Here is a 16,686-nt window from a genome sequence, read left to right as displayed (position 1 = left end):
TATGATCTCTAGGGTCAAGCACATGAATAAATTGCATGAAAGTAAGTGCTTGAATGTAAAGAGTTGGCAAGAGACGACCGGATTTTTTCCCGTGGTGTCGATGTGTTGGCACACACCCCTAATCCACGTTGTGACACTCACTAAGAGTCTTGTCAATTCCCATGTCACCAAAACGAGGGTGCTCACTAAGAGTCTCCGTTCACTATCCCGGCGTGGTAGAGCTCAAGCCACGTACAATCTTCTTCGAGCTCCCACAATCAACTTGGCAAGCTCCGCAAGAAGCACCTCAATCACCAAGATCGCCTAGGTGATGCCAATCACCAAGAGTAACAAGCTAGGGCCTTCACTTGAGCAAGAACCGATCACCAAGAATGGATGCACACAAGCTTCTCTCTACTCAAGTTCTTAGCCTTGCTTCTTGGATGATTGAATGATCAAATGAGTGGAATGTGAAGCTCAAGGTGGCTCTCAACAGGAGAATGAGTGTATGAGTGTTGCCTGGTGTCAAGAGAGTGTAAAATGACCCATTGGAGGGGTATATATAGGCAGCTCACGCGGATAGAGCTGTTGGAGAAAAGCTGCCAGAAAAAGTACTCAACGTCGGTTAATCCGACGGCCCTCCGAAAGTCATCGTCGGTTCAACCGATGAATGTAAACTGCCCATTTGAAATACTGGCCGTTACAGCTCGAGTAATTTAACCGATGTATCATCGGTTTAACCGGTGAGTGTAATTGTCCACTAATCAACTGAAAAACCAACTCTCTGGATAACTGCACCGAAGCTAACTCAAATTCTTCGTCGGTTTAACCGGTGAGTGTAAGCCTAAAAACCCCTGAAAAACCGACTCTCTGGACAACTGAACCGACATTAATTTTAAACATCGTTGGTTAATCCGGTGAACACTGTGTCCAGACTTTAGCAACTGCGTTTAACCGACGTATAGAAAATTGATGTCGTCGGTTAAACCGGTGATAAGAATTTTTCTTGATTTTGCTTTTTCTAATCTGAGTCTTGAATGATATCCAAATATTCTTGAGATATGGGCTGAATAACACTTGTTTGAGCTTCCAAGAACCTGAGTGACCAATGTGTGTGCATCCATTCTTTGATTGACCATGTTCATGCTCATGTTACTTGGCCTTAACCCCTCTTAATAGTGCAATCTCTACAAAACTATAAAACCTATACTAACCTAAGTGTTCTTCTCAACCTTGCAACACTTAGGACTAGAAAGATCCTTAGTCTTGTTATATACTTGAGTTGAATTCCGAGATCGCCTTTTTGAATAATGAAATTTAGGGGCCTCTTTAACATATGATCCAATGAGCGATAAGATTTCATTAAGCTACACAAACTCATTAGTCACAATAATGGTTGTCATTAATCACCAAAACATACCTTGAGGGCCTAGATGCTTTCAATCTCCTCTTTTTTTGTGATTGATGACAACACAAATAATAACTTAAACGAGTAAAGCAAGAAAGATTAACGCGCGAAAAGAAAAGCACAAAGAACACGAAGGCTCGAACAGAATCCATAGACATGTCAAAGAGAGCAACACGCACAAGAGTCTAATATACATGTCCATCAACCAAAAGCCAAAAAAGATACAACAATCAAGTCCTGGCATCTACGAGCACTCTGCTAGCTCTACCCGCCCCCTGACTCCAACTCCTCTGTGACTCCCCCTAACTCTCTCCCCCTTTGGCATCAAAGCAACAAAAAGGCGAGCTACGGGTCCTGCTGTCGCGGCCAGGGTTAAAAAACCGGCCGGAACCGGTCCGGTTACCGCGGTTACCGGTCTAACCGGTCCGGACCGGTTCCGGCATCTGGCGGTTAGAAACCGGCCCAAATTCAAAATTTAAATTTAAATTCAAAAAATGAAAAAATTCCCAAAAAAATTCCTAAAAATACTTCAAGGTGCGACGAATCTAATGGTGTCAAATTTTCTCAAAAATTCGTTCATTTAGTATAGTTTGCGGGGATTTGAAGTTAAACAAAAAAATGTGCATACAATAGTATACAAATACAATGTAAAAGTAGTACAAAAGAGGGTTGGAGGGTTCATTTAGACTAAAATATGTTATACAAACATTTATTTAGTATACTTTGCGGGCATTTGAATTTAAACCAAAAAAGGAAAAATTTGAATTTGACCGGTTACCAGTCAAACCGACCGGTAACCGGTCAAACCGATCCGGTTTGACCGTCAAACCGGCCGGCTAACCGGTGCTGACCGTTTCAACGGGAACATTTGAATTTAATTTTGAGTTTGGGCGGTATAAACCAGTTACTGGTCCAACCGGTCCGGTAAACCGGAACCGGTGGCCGGCGGTTTGGTCAAACAGTCGGAAAAAAAAACCTTGGTCGCGGCACGGTGAGGAAGCGGTCCAGGTCGTCGTCATCGTCGGACGGAGAACCCTCGGTGAAGGACGGGAGCTGTGGATCTGAGCTGACTGAAGGTGTAGCTGTCGTGGAGGCTCTCGTGCTGGCACTGCCTGGGAGAGGATCCGTAGAAGTCGTAATCGGGTCAGCAGAAGAGGTGTCAGCATCTGAAGACGTGACTGCTGAGGCTGCTGGCTGTGTCAACTGTGGAAGTAGGGACTCCTCTCCTCCTCCTCCCCCTGAAGGTAGTGCCTGTGGTATGATGGGGAGGGCGACTGACTGAACCGCTGATGGTGAGTCCTGAAAAAGCGTAGTCGCTGGCAGTGGCGAGAAGATCTGACGACCGGCAGACCCAAGAAGTGCGGACAACGAGAATGTGGTCTCCGGTGTCATCGAAGAAGCTGGAGCTGCAGTAGAGGTTGGAGCTGGACTGACTGTAAGTGTAGGTGCTCCTATACCTTGAAGACATGGCTGCTGCAGGGCTAGTCCGGAGTGAGAGTATAGCTGTGTGATCATGCCGAACATAGCCATCATGCCCTACTGCATCTGCTGAAACTGAGCATCTGTCCTCTGAGTAACTCTGTCAAGTAGGCCGACAAACCACTTCTCAGATGCAGCGCGCTCTAGAGCAGCCTCCCTATGGATGGCAGTGAGTCGGGCCTCTATCGCGAGCCGATCCTCTCTCTACTGACTGACTAGCTGCTGGAGTAGAGAGGTGAGCTCAGACGGCTGAGTCACCTGAGACTCGGAGACAGTGTTGACTGCTGGCTCAGCTGGCTCTCTGGATCCTCCTGCCTCGTGATCGTGAGTAGCTGGTGCAGGAGGGAAGTAGTCATCATCCTCAGAGGAGTCGGTCTCGATGTCTGACCAGTGGATCTCTTCATCACCTCCGGGAAGCTGTGCCTCTGCCTCAAGTACTGCCTCGTCCTCCTCGGCCACTCGGGTCTGAATCTCTGCCGGTAGATGTGCCATGGTAGCTCTTTCAGCCTGTCTGCCCCTCCTCCAGTCCTGTGGAGCAGTGGGACGGTAGACTGGGAACCGGGGAGCCTCATCCTGGCGGTAGACAGCACTAATCGGCGAGTCAGCGGGCACGATCATAGAACAAGCACACGATGAGGGAAGATCCGGTGGCCCCTCCTCTGATAGGTCTCGTAAAAACTGGCCTGCAACAAGGTCCAGAACCTCCTGTCAACACGGCTGTCACAGCCAACTGGGAATCAATCCTCCTCCTCAACGCTCCACCTGAGCCTATTGAGCTTAGCCGCATTGGCTCTGGTCAAGTTCTGGAGCAGGACCCTTGGCTCCAGATGCACGACCATGTCCATACGGAACACTGTGCGCTCGGCCTCTAGGGCCTCAGCTCTGCGTGCTGCTGCTGCTACTGCTGTGGCGGACCTCCGAGGTGGCTGAGGCTGGTGTCCACCTCGTGTCCTAGGTCTGGTGCGACGCTCGGTCGCTGGCGACTCTTCTGCCGCTACTGACGTCTGCCGAGTGCGGCTAGAAAATCGTGGAGTAGGAGAACTCTACCCCTCTGACTCAGCTGACGGCTCCCCCTTAGACGAATCTCTCTCTGTCTGCTGTGCCGTGGCCCTCTGCCTCTTCGTCTGCCCCTGCTGGGCTGCTCCCTGATCCGGAGCGAATGAGCATGCCCTGAAGCCTGCTCCTTGGCAGCCTTGACACCATCTCGGCCCTCTCGGCCTCCCTCTCTGCACGGGTCGGCTTGTGGACCGGCTACTCAATGACAACTTCCTTCCCCTTTCTCTTTTCACGACCCATCTCAGCGGCGTGAGCACGAGCGATGCACGGCAGGGTTTGAGGAGCGTGAGCGGTGAGACACGGCACGGCGGTGGCACAGGATGCGTGGAGTGGGCTGCGTGATGCGTGAATGGCGCAGGTGGCGTAGAGCGGCGGAGTGGAGTGGCGGCGTGGAGGAGGCACAGGCGGCACGGGCAGCGCAATGCAATGGTGCGGGCGTCGTGGAAGGCGCGGGCGGCACTGCAGAGGTGTGTGCGCTGCAGAGGCAGACGGCGGTGGAGTAGGCGAGCGACGGGTGTAGGCGAGCGCGGCGGCCGTGGACTGGCGACGGCCTGAGAGCCTGAGAGCTCTAGAGGCATAAGTAATCACCCGGTGATCTTGCATAAGGACGCAGCCTAACCCCGTGCCTGTTGCATTGCATTAGTGTTAAAGGGCAAGCAATACTGGCTAAACTAAAACAGGGATGAGGGCGCAGCCAAAACTCGTACCTGATGCATCACAATAAACATCGAAAGGCCGAGTAATGTCCGGCTGAACCAAAACAGAGGCCGACGTTAAGAGCTTTCTCAATGTCTGAAAAGACCACTCACATTTATCGTCCCAATTAAATCTCACCCCTTTCTTGAGTAATTCAGTCATGGGCCTAGCAATTTTTGAGAAGTCCGGAACAACCCGCTGGTAATACCCTGCTAGCCCAAGGAAACTCCGGATCTTTGGAACAGAGGTAGGAGCCTTGCAATTCAGGACATCCTGAATCTTACTAGGATCAACAGAAATCCCCTTTTCCGAGACGATGTGGCCCAAGAACTGAACTTCCTTGAGCCAGAAATCACATTTACTGAATTTAGCATACAGTTTGTGCTCCCACAGACGTTGAAGCACAATGCAAAGATGCTCTGCATGATCCTCTTCATTCTTGGAATATACAAGGATGTCGTCAATAAAAACCACGACAAACTTATCCAGTTCAGGCATGAATACCGAATTCAGGAGGTACATGAAATGAGCAGGGGCATTAGTTAGTCCGAAAGACATGACCAGATATTCATAAAGCCCGTATCTGGTAGAAAAGGCCATCTTAGGAATATCTTCAACTCGGATTTTGATCTGATGATAACCCGAGCGGAGATCAATCTTAGAAAATACCTTGGCCCCGAATAGCTGATCAAACAGAATATCAATCTGGGGAAGTGGATACTTATTCTTAATTGTGACGGCATTTAGAAGTCAATAGTCCACACACAACCTGAGGCTTTGATCCTTCTTTTTAATAAAGAGTGCAGGACAGCCTCAAGGTGACGTGCTAGGACGGATATAGCCTTTATCAAGCAGTTCTTGCAATTGCTTATTTAGCTCTGCTAGCTCATTAGGTGGCATCCGGTAAGGTCTCCTAGAGATGGGCGCCGTGCCCGGTTGCAGCGCAATAGCAAACTCCACATTGCGGTCAGGTGGCATGCCTGGCAAATCCTCCGGAAATACATCCGGATACTCACATCCACTGGTATGTCCGCCAAATTCTTGCCCTCAACCTGATTCACCGTAGGAGTCACTGACATGTGATCCCTCAAGTTCAAGGTCATACTACCATTAATAGAAGATTTGATGTGCACAGATTGTGAGGTCGTGTCCAGAATAACTCCCTAACCCTCCATCCAGTTCATGCCCAATATAATATCTATCCTTTGTGTTGGTAACATTATCAGGGCTGTAGGAAAAAAAATTTCCATGCAAATGCAGGGGTACTTGCTTGACAAACTGATTAGTGATCAACTTTCCCCCAGGTGGGTGAATATGGTACGGCTTGGGCATGCTCTCTATCTTCAGCCCCAATCTAACCGCACATTCTTTGCTAATAAAAGTATGAGATGCCCCTGAATCAAATAATACTGTAACGGGTTGATCATTTACTGATAACGTACCCGCCGTCACTAGAGCTCCCTCAGGAATACCCTCGAGGGTGGTGTAGTGCACTTGCCCCGGCTTGAAATGAGCCATTTGCTACTTCTGACTCTGCTGACCGGACGGTTGGCCCTGTTTTGGTGGCATCGGGCAGTTCCGTGCAAAGTGTCCAGGCTGCCCATAGTTGTAGCACGGAAACCTTCTGCTCACTCTGCTGAGGAACAGGAGGTATAACTGTGCCCTATGACCGTGTGTACTGAGGGGGCCGATAGCTACACTGCTGTTGCGGCTGATGCTGAAAGGGGGCTCGCTGCGGGCCCGACTGCACCAAGCGGAACCTCTGAGGAGTACTGCTAGAAGATCCCACGGCCGGTGCCTTTCTCTTTTTCTCCGCCTTGTGAGCTAGATGAGCGTCCTCCTGAATGATAGCCCCGTTGACTAGCTCACTGAAGGTGTCAAACTTGACCATCGCCAGGCGATCCTGGAGTTTACAGCTAAGCCCCTGCAGGAAACACGCCTGCTTCTTCTCATCAGTGTCTACATGGTACCCGGCATATTGTGACAAAGCATTGAAGACCTGGGAGTACTGTAGCACACTGTTATTGCCCTACTTCAGGGCCAAGAACTCCGTGAGTTTTCTTCTGATCACCCCTGCTGGGATGTGATGTGCCCTAAATGCTTCTTTAAACTGGGCCCAGGTGAACCGAGTGTCCGCCGGGAACATGGCCACGTGATTCTCCCACCATGTGCGCGCGGGGCCCCTCAACTGTTGGGCTGCCAATCCTGCTTTATCCCCATCATTGTATGGGTGCAGGGTAAACTTGGACTCAATAGTCCGAAGCCAGCTGTCCGCCTCCAATGGTTCATCCGCCTCATGGAAGAGCGGTGGCTGAGTAGCCAAAAACTCCGGATATCTAGGAGATGGAGGCTGGTGGTGATATTCGTGCCGCTGTGTCCTGCCCTGCTCCACAATCTCCCGGAGGAGTGCCGTTTGCTCATCACGTCTGGTGAGCATGGCCGCAATGGCCTGGGCCAAATCAGGAGGGTTCGGTGGTCCAGCCATTCTGCATTCAACCATGATTAGATTAGTCCCATGATTTTGATTACAAAACAATCAATCATGGAAGAATGCAGGAAGCATAAATTAATTCAAAAAGCCGGAAATTTTTGCAACCAAATCCGGACTGTCCGGATTCTCATCCGGAATATCCGGACACCCCACCCGGACTATCCGGACCTATGTCCGGAGTATCCGGTTACACTCGTAGTGTTTCACGCCGTTTCCACCCCTAATGCATGAATTTAAATCAATGAATGACATTATGCATGATGCATGCTCGTCCTACGGTAATCTCTCAGCCCAAAACCAACCATCTACCAACGACTCTAATACTAACTATATAGGGCTATTACAAATAAACCCGCCCACACTACCAAATAACTTTTTATCTTAAGTTGAAATTTGTTTTTAATTTCATTAAAACCTCAAAATTAGTCATGCCCGTACCTCCCCCAGTGCGTTTCGGCTCTGATACCAGCTGTGACAGAACCGCCAAATTAAAACTCTAATTAAGTGTAATGGCCATTATTTGAACACGTCGGGCGCATTAGCTTAACGGCTTAATTTGGCGATCCTTTCTCAACCCACGGCCCGATCGAAATATCACCGGTAGTCTCACACGAAGGTGAGCGCAGATGGTATGAGCACAACATAATACTTAAAAATACATACACTATATGAGTACAAAACATTAGGTTTTACAACCCGAGTTCAAATATACACATAATTTACAAGAGTTGCATAATTTACAAACTTTACAACCGATATACTGAAGTTCGAATAGACTAGATCCTACAACTACACTAGCCTGCAAAAGCCCTGATTAACCATGACCGGTCAGACAGGTTCGTCCAACCTAATTAACCCTGCCGACACCACCGGTCAGACCAGTCCCACGAACCGGTCAGACCGGTCTGTGCAAAACAGAAAGGCTGAACACTCTGCCCTCAAGTGTACAACCCGACAATCCCCTAACCTAAGGGTCTCACTCCACCACCTCCCACACCTCTGCATCCCAGCAGATGAACTTAACACAGCAGGGGCAGAAGTCAACGTCGGGGTGTCCTGAAATAATTGTGGCAACAAACCCTGAGTATACTAATACTCAGCAAGTCTTACCCGTCTATTGGGTATACTTAGCCCATATACTCTAGACATGCAAGCTTTTTGGCTAGTGGTTGGTTTTGCGGAAAAGAAGCAATTACAAGTGTCCTTATTTTCCGCGTTTTAGCTTCAATATAAAATAATCAATTTACTAATCCTCTATGATTTGCAACTCTACAGCAATCATGGTGAACAAAACAATAATTAGATAATATCAGCCCGCATCTCATCTCTTTTAATTCATTTCATTGCTACGATGTGACCAAGAGATCAAGGCTCTCATGACCGCGAGACACGGCAAATCGATCCGATTTAACCTTGCAAGGTGGACCTAACCAACACGGCACGCAAAAGCCCCGTCGGACCCCACGCACCAACCTTTCCCCTCTCTGCCTCGAACTACAGGAACCAGCCCAACGACATATGGTCAGTCGAGCTCAACGTGAGACCACCAAAAGTAAACATATGCATCCCAATTCTCCGCGACTACTCAACTCACCCCAGGAATTGGGTGCGGGTTCCTGTACTTTCGAAGCAAAGCAGTACTCGGCTTACCGGTTTCGACTACCTCCTACTCCCGGCATGCGGCTAGTACAATTCAATCCCCGATCAGCACAGCCGACAACGGAACGGTCCTTAATCGACACAGATGGGGCTACACCTTCTCCCATCCGGTCTCCCATCCCATACCTTCCATCTTGAATATAATAATTCATATACTGTAATATAAAGACATCATATATCTCGCGAGTGACAGAATTATCACTCGACTTCTATCGAGCCCTATTAAGCATAGCAGTGCTAACGACCTATTCATACTAGTATAAGGCCCAGGAAAACCTAGGGATCATGCAGCTAAAGTTTCAAACAATTCCTAAACCTAATGCACAATTATTAGAGACATACATAGGTGACATAATTTAAAATAGTAGGATGTGCACCGGGGCTTGCCTTCGGGTTGCTACTAGGTACTGGGGTGAACTGGGCCTTGGGCCGGGTTCTCACGCCTCTCCTCCTGCTGGGCCTGCTCCAGCGGCTTCGGTGGCTCCGCAACCACCTCGTACACGACCTCCTCAACTGTGGTTTCTACACGTATGCAATTGCCATGAAAATGCATGAATGGGTTGCAACCTTAAAATAGCTAAAGACTAGATGCAACTACTAGTAATTTACACAAAAATTGCACTCCCTAGCCCAAAACATTCCCCAAAAATCCGGAGTATCCGGATGAATACCCGGAGTATCCGGACTCCCAAGTCCGGAGTTTCCGGGCCTATACCCGGAGTTTTCCCCGGAGTGTTCCAAGTTCGGAGTATCTGGGCTTATACCCGGAGTTTCCCCCGGAGTGTTCCAAATCCGGAGTATCCGAGCTTATACTCGGAGTCTCCGGGCTTCACACCATTTTCGCCCAAAAACTGAAATCTTGATCTTGGCAAAACCAACCCACAAAATTTGAAACCCTTTCAGGCCCTAATAGAATGGTTCATAGGGAGATGATTGACCCAAAAGAAATCACTTAGAACCTCCTAGAAACATAGATCGGGGCAGCACAAGTTGAATATTTAGGATGAGTTTTTCTTGTTCGAAGAACTTGAAATCCAAGGTTCTCTTGGAAGGAGCTCGTGGGGAGTAAGGTTATCCACGCCGATTGAAGCTTCCTCAGCCTTGAAATCAAGTTTAGATGGGGAATTTGCACCCTAGGGCCTCATGGAGGGGGAGAGCTTGTGAGGGAGAGGGAGAGTTCATGAGGGAGTGAAAGGGAGAGAGTGAACGTGAGGGAGAGTGAGCTATGAGGGAGAGAGAGTGTGTGTGTTTATTATATTTGTGGGACCCAGATGACCAAATTAGGGTAATTAGAAACTCCACGCCCGGAGTATCCGAGCCAATGGCCGGAGTATCCGGGTAGGGTGTTACACTAGCCTTCCAGGTCTGCCTCACCACCAAGTGTTGTCCCGGCCTCCTCCTCCATGCCGCTCGGCGACGGCGATACAGGAGCTCCGTCTACGCCTGGTGGGCCTGCGTGGCGGCGGAGCCATCCGCCCCGCCCCGGCTTCCAGTTCGTGCTCCTCCGGCGAGCTTCGCTGGCGGAATGGTGAGCAGGCGGGTGAGGAGAGCATCACCGCACCGCAGGGCTGTATCCTCTGCCTCTGGTCGAGTTGGATTGGATGGATAGCGGTGCCGTCATGAAAGAGGATGCGACTCATGCTGGGCGCTGGCAGGGGCGGGAGAGAGACGAGCGGGTACGAGAGGGCGGGTAAGGAACTATCGGGTGACAAAAAAAATTAATTTTTTAGCAGAAACATCTCCTAACACGTGATTTTTTTTAGGTCCACCCCCTCCCACCCTCCTCGGCCGGCACTCACATATTTTAAAACGTATTTTAAAAACCTTCAAGATTTATGGATCCATCGTATTTGTCATTCTTGCATTAAATAACACACTATTTGTCATTCTTTCATTAAATAACACATTATACTATAATTATTTTCATCCAGTATTCAAGAAACCGAGTAAATAAGTCTTATATGATATTTATATTATACTGGTTGGAGAAGGTCTGCTCCAGCATCCACACGAAGTGCAGGTAGAGGGTATTGCCGTCATCCACATCCTCTAGTTGTTCAGGATCATTTAACATTACAGGTTAATGTTTGTGCAGATCAGGCTGCATTTTTTATCATCAACGAACATACTGCAAAACTAAGGAATTATCTGTAAAGCAGGTTAGACCTTGATGTTTACTCCTTAACTTCAACTTGCAATGCAGGTGAAGAATTGATGCGGCTCCTTTCTTGTTCAGGAAGCAAATGAGAGCGCATTTGAAACTGATAAAACAGTACAAAACCATAGCCTATTTTTGCATGGTTCAACATCATATGCCTTGAAATTTGATTGCATCAGCTGAAACCTGTTGACTTTAATATGGTAAACATGCAAATGTATGTTTGCGAATTCTGAATCAGCAATGCATTAATTAGGGAAAAGATCATTGGACAGATTCAACCTGAGGCCTTTCTTACTCTAAGGCAAATGACAAGCAGAAATAAATTACTCACATCGCCATCTAAGAATAGCAAGTTCATCTGAGCTTTTGGCTACAACAAAACATTCTGTCACCTATTTTCTTGATTTCAGCTATATAAGTAGAATGATTTATTCTAGAGACAATATAAGTAGTATGACGAATTGATTGTGTCTCTCTGCATCTTGCTCGTAAGTGTGGGAGACCGGCGGCCCTGCTATAGAGTATGGCGTTCCTCAGGATGCTGTACTCGTTGGAGAAGCTCTGCTCTGGCGTCCAGACCCTGAGGTAGAGCTGCTGGCCGCGAAGTACTGCCGGTCCCAGATCGCCGACCCTCCGTTTGGGTTCAGCTGGTGTGAACAAACAATTGCCAATGTTCAGTTCAGTTTCCTCAATGCAATGTTCAGGATTTAAGTGTTCAGCAGTTTCCTTGCTACAATGTTCAAGATTCAGAGCCATGTTCTTGAGCAATCTACTTCCAAGTTACAATACCTGAAACGTATGTCTTGCTTGCGCGTCAGCCATGTATAGGTTTGCCGCTGCATCTCAGTCCACTGGCCATTGCAGATGTTCTTCAGAAGTGAAGAGCAGATGTTCCTTGTTTGCAGAAGTGAAGAGCAGGGCAAGTTTTTCAGGTACTGAAAATGGGTAAATGCTCACATGACAACCCAAAAGTCATATCCGTCGAGATGCCACGATTGCAGCTCGTTCTCAGTGTTTTGGAACACGACCTCGACGAACTCGTGCAGGTTGAGCCTGAAGACGGGCGTCCCGGCACCCGGCGGCGACCCGTCGGCAGGCCGCGGACCTCGCCGGGAGGCTGTTCCACAAGATGACACTGGTGATGTTGTAGTTGTCCGCGAGCTTGAGCGGCGTGTCAGGACGACGAAGGAGACGCCGTTTACCGCACACCGCCTCCGTCCGCCAAGGGCCGGCGACGAGCTCGTAAGCACCACTCACCAGTGTCCTCGACATCGGGATGGCGCCGTAGTGGTAGAGCCCTGCGGGTTGGGCCTCGCCACGCTAGGATGAGGCCTTGAGCCCCACGTTGGACACGCGGAACAGGTACATCCCACCGATGGCGCCGACGAACACCTGCGGCGACTGGACACCGTTGTTGTTTGTCGAGGAGACCATCGGGCGACGGCAGGGCGGCGCTGGCGTCAAGGCTCTTCCTAAGCTGCCGGTGGCCGGCCTTGTACCTGTCCCCGACGAGGAGCGTGAAGTCCCCGGCGAGGGACGGGTAGGGGACGGGGATGGAGGGGCGCTGGTAGACATTGAGCACGCCGAACCCCCCAACGGCGCGGCGGAGCGCGAGGGGGGGAAGTGGGTGAAGGTGCTGATTTGGTCCTTGGCCACGGGCCTGCTCGTCCTGAGGCTTCGGCTCAGGATGTGGGCGCGTGCGGCGAGTTGGCGACGGCAGCCGGCGACCGGCGGTTGGGCTCGGCCCACACGAGGAGGGCGGAGCGCAACGCGTGCGTGCGGCTTGGGCTCGGCGATGCTCGACCATGCCCCCAGGGGAGAGAGGTGGAGGGGAGTGCAGGCAGTAGCGGGCGGGGAACAGAAGGAGCGCGGGCGGAGCGGGAGGGCGAGCTCCGAGTCTCCGACGCCATGAAAATCTGCGGGATTTTGGGCGCGGTGGGCTGGATGTCCGGGTAAGTTCGGGGGGGCACTGCAGGGCGCGCGAGCGCCGCTACACGTAGCAGCGAACAGCTCCACCCTTTTTACTGTTCTTCTTCCTCCTCTATCCTCTTCTTTTTTTTTTCTTCCTTCAGGGCTCGTTTGGCAGCTTGTTTCCCCGCCGGGTTCCCGGCCATTTCCTCGTGGAGGCAGGCCGCATGGAAAGTTTTCACGGGCCACTCAACCGGCGCGTTTGGAAGCCTGCCTAACGAGGATCTCCAGCCCGATCAGCCGGTTTTCCACGTGGAAATAAGCCCGACCTCCGGACACCGGACATCGTTCCCCGCATCGACTCGACTCCTCCGCTCCCCATCACCACCGCTGCACTCACCTCCTCCTCCGCCGTCGCACGCCGCCTTGGTCGCGCTCTCCTCCTCCTTCCCCGTCGCCACTGCGTGTACGTGCTCTCCTCCGCCCCCCTCCCACCCACCGCGTTGGCGCTCTCCTTCTCCGCCGCCACCGCTGGTCGCCTCGCTGTACTCGTCTCCATCGCCACCACATCAAGTGAGTCGATCCGATCTACGCGCCGCATCTGCTCTGTGCCCCCGCTATTATCTCCACGTACCTTTTCTTGTAGATCGCGGGGAAGAAGAGCTGCAGCCACAAATAGACGACAATCTGAGGCAGTTGGTCATGGGAGTGTGAGGATCTTATCTTATCACTTCAGCGGCATGTCGTCAAGATTTACTAGGTGGGCTTGTTGTTCCTGCAGTTCTCTTTGTTTGTTTCTCAAGCTGTCGTATCATGTGTATGCAGGCTGGTGATGCTGTATCATGTGTATGCAGTAGGCTGGTGAGGTGGCCGGCCGGCAGTGTGCGTTTTGTTTCATCCTGATCCATCGAACCAGCTCCTACTACTAACTACTGGTGGCTTGGCTTGAAATATTAGTGCATTTGGTACCTGCATTCTCAATCTTGCCTTTTTTTCATCTCATTTCACAAAAGAACATGACAATGCTAATAGTGGTAGTTAGCTAGGCAGTGCAATTTTTAATGAAATACTAATCTACATTGATATTTATTGGAAATAAAATAGCTAGTTTCAGAGCAAGTGTAGCACGCTTCTGCATATTTGATCTGATGCATGCTAGGATGTGATGTGATCCATGTGTAGCAAGTTGGACTAATCTTGTTCAAGACTGAATATGCACTTTTTCTGTAACCATGAAACTGAGCCATGTAAACTTGTCTGATCATGTCTGACTGAAAAAGCAAGTAGAGTTAGTATAGATATCATCGAATGGATGAAGTTTTGTTTTGGTCTTGCACCTGAATTTCTAATACTTTTGTAATCATATAAACTAAGCGAAATGTCAATTTTTGTGTTACTTGCAGAGTGCTCAGTGGAAGCAATGAATGGTATAAAACTGAAGCAATCAGGTCTGCATTTCTTATTCTGTGAAGCCTAGAGAGAGTAGTTGAGGAAGACATTATACTTGTTTGGTCTAAGAAAAAAATGTGTTTGATGCTAGATTAATCACAAGGGTTGGGGGGGATTGTGGTGAAAACTAATCAGAAAAACATAAAACCACTGGTTGCCAATTGCCATAAATACTCAAGTCAAAAATATTGTAGTGTTGAAATTTTGTTCCCCACAAATAACTATACCCAATAGTGGTGAATTAATGTAGCACTATTAGCCTATCCATTTGTGGCACCTTTTGTTGTCACAAAAACATTTGATTTTGTTAGAAATTATTGTGTCAATTCTTCTTCTCACTATTTTATTATAACAGTGGTAAGTAAATCATCACAATTGATATGTGAAAAGTGACACCTTTATCATCACAATTTATTAAACTAATGATCGAAGCAGATCTCTTTGATGCCAATTTTCTTGCATTGATATTGGAGTGCTACTTGGTGGTGTCCACTGTCCACATAGATCTGAATTGTAATTCCACATATTATGTGTTTGATGGAGGCTGCAAAGCACCAGAATGTATGCGTGCAATAAGGTCACCCATTTGTTGATCAAGTTCTCTCCACTCTGTGTTTGACGCAAGGAAATAAGCTCATCACTCAAGAAACTAAGCTCATCGCGTTGGGCTTGCTGCTCTTGTTGCAATTGTGCATTTGTTTCGACCACTGTGGAGACTTGGCCTTCCAAAACTTGTGCACGTTGCTCAGCAGCCCCGGCACATTGCTCAGCAGCATCTGCACGTGCTCGAGCTGCAGCTTCGCGTTATTCTGAAGCCTCAATTAACACTAGCTGCTAGTATTATTTTTTTCTAGTAGCATAAAACATGTGGTTGTCATGAAAAAGGTATTGAACATATGAGGTCTAAATTATATGTTGAATCTAAGCTGTACTGTAGGAGACTAGGAGTATTTTTCGAAATTCTTAAAGTGAATTGTAACAACTGATGACCTTTTAAGTTTGATTTTAAGTAGAATCATATTGTGTGTGTGGTATGAAAAATGCAGATATCTTTCAACATCTAACTTTTTGAATCCGAGTTAACATGTCGCTATTTTTTGTGTTACTTGCAGTGTGCTTGGTGGGAACCAATGCATGATCTCAGAGAAGTGAAGTTTTACATATTTGAGATGAATCAACATGGCAGTTGACTGTTAATGGCGCTACAAGTCCTTTTGATTCTTTGCAGTTGTGTTATTTATATGCATGCAAGTACCTGATATGGTTGGATGATACAAATCTGTTAGATGCATTATGCCTTGATAGCCGTTTATCTTTGTTTTTTAATTTATGGGTGTACGGCAAACCACATGTTCTACATTCTGTAACCGTGGTAGACGTTGCCAGAGAAGATACGCAAGTTACCTAATCTTTTCATTTTTTCCAATTTTTTTGATCATTTTCTTTGTATCTAGGGATTTCTACCATTTGTCTTCCAAATGGTTACGGGGAATGAATCCCAAGCAGGGATTTCTCCCCATGGAAATGAGGGGGTTCTTATCCCTGGGTTTTATGCCTCTTGCTGCCAAATTAGGCCTCAGATTTCTCTTTCTTCTTCCTCCTACTACACCGGCCCGCCAGCCTTCTCCACCACCCGCGGCCGCCGGCGACCGAGCAGCCCACCAACCGCCCGCGCCGCCCACTCCGGTGTCCTCCACCCCCGCCGTCGGCACAGGCCCACCGGTTGTCCTGCCTCGGCCCGGCCGGCGGCGCTCCTGCGCCGCCTCGCCCTCCGCCGGCCAATCCGCCTCCACCGTCGGGCCGCCGCCGCCCCCGACCTTCCCTCTATGGCCGGTGACCATGGAGCCGCCCCCACCCCGACAACCCGGAAACCTAAAGGCCGCCGGCCGCCACCCCGGCAGCCGGCGACCTCGCTTGCGGCCGCTCCACCCACCTCCCACCCTCCCTGGCCGCCCCCTCCCCCAACCCCCAGCTCGCCCGGCCGGTAGCGGCGGAGATGAGACGTGCGCTGCTACAGGTTGAAGATGACGAATGCGTGGACGAGCACGCGCCACGTCATCCGTTCGCCGGGACCGGTCGCGGCGCGCGCGCGCCGTATAAGAAATTCGGTAAGTTCGCGGAAGGGGACGCCGGGCCCTCCCGAGGCCAACATCACCAACGGTGACGAGCGCGGGGTGGTGGAGGGGCGACGAACAGCTAGGGTTTTAAATCCCGACCGGAACCGGTCCGAAAACCGCGGTTACCGGTCAAACCGGTCCGGACCGGTTCCGGTTCCGGCCGGTTTCAAACCGGCCCAAATTTAAAATTCAAATTTGAATTTAAAAAAATGAAAAATTCTCAAAAAATTCCTAAAAATACTTCAAGTTGCGACGAATCTAATGGTGTCAAATTTTTTCAAAT

General features: G+C 49.3%; 1 long non-coding RNA gene and 1 pseudogene across 2 annotated transcripts; one reads left to right on the top strand and one right to left on the bottom strand.

Annotated features, from left to right (window-relative positions):
- Positions 1-11,209: 11,209 nt before the first annotated feature.
- LOC120667713 lies at positions 11,210-13,183 on the bottom strand (annotated as a pseudogene).
- A 7-nt stretch (positions 13,184-13,190) lies between these two features.
- On the top strand, positions 13,191-15,712 carry LOC120667468. Of its 2 annotated transcripts, XR_005672198.1 has the most exons (5): positions 13,191-13,410; positions 13,484-13,597; positions 13,663-13,802; positions 14,241-14,285; positions 15,399-15,712. It is a non-coding gene; the product is annotated as an uncharacterized LOC120667468 (long non-coding RNA). The 2 variants fall into 2 exon arrangements; XR_005672197.1 differs by having other exon boundaries at positions 13,484-13,802.
- The last annotated feature ends 974 nt before the right edge of the window (positions 15,713-16,686 follow it).

The sequence above is a fragment of the Panicum virgatum genome, chromosome 3N (assembly GCF_016808335.1).
Source record: "Panicum virgatum strain AP13 chromosome 3N, P.virgatum_v5, whole genome shotgun sequence".
Lineage (NCBI taxonomy): Eukaryota > Viridiplantae > Streptophyta > Magnoliopsida > Poales > Poaceae > Panicum > Panicum virgatum.
The sequence above is the reverse complement of the archived record's forward strand: the minus strand, read 5'-3'. Positions and strand labels throughout refer to the sequence as shown.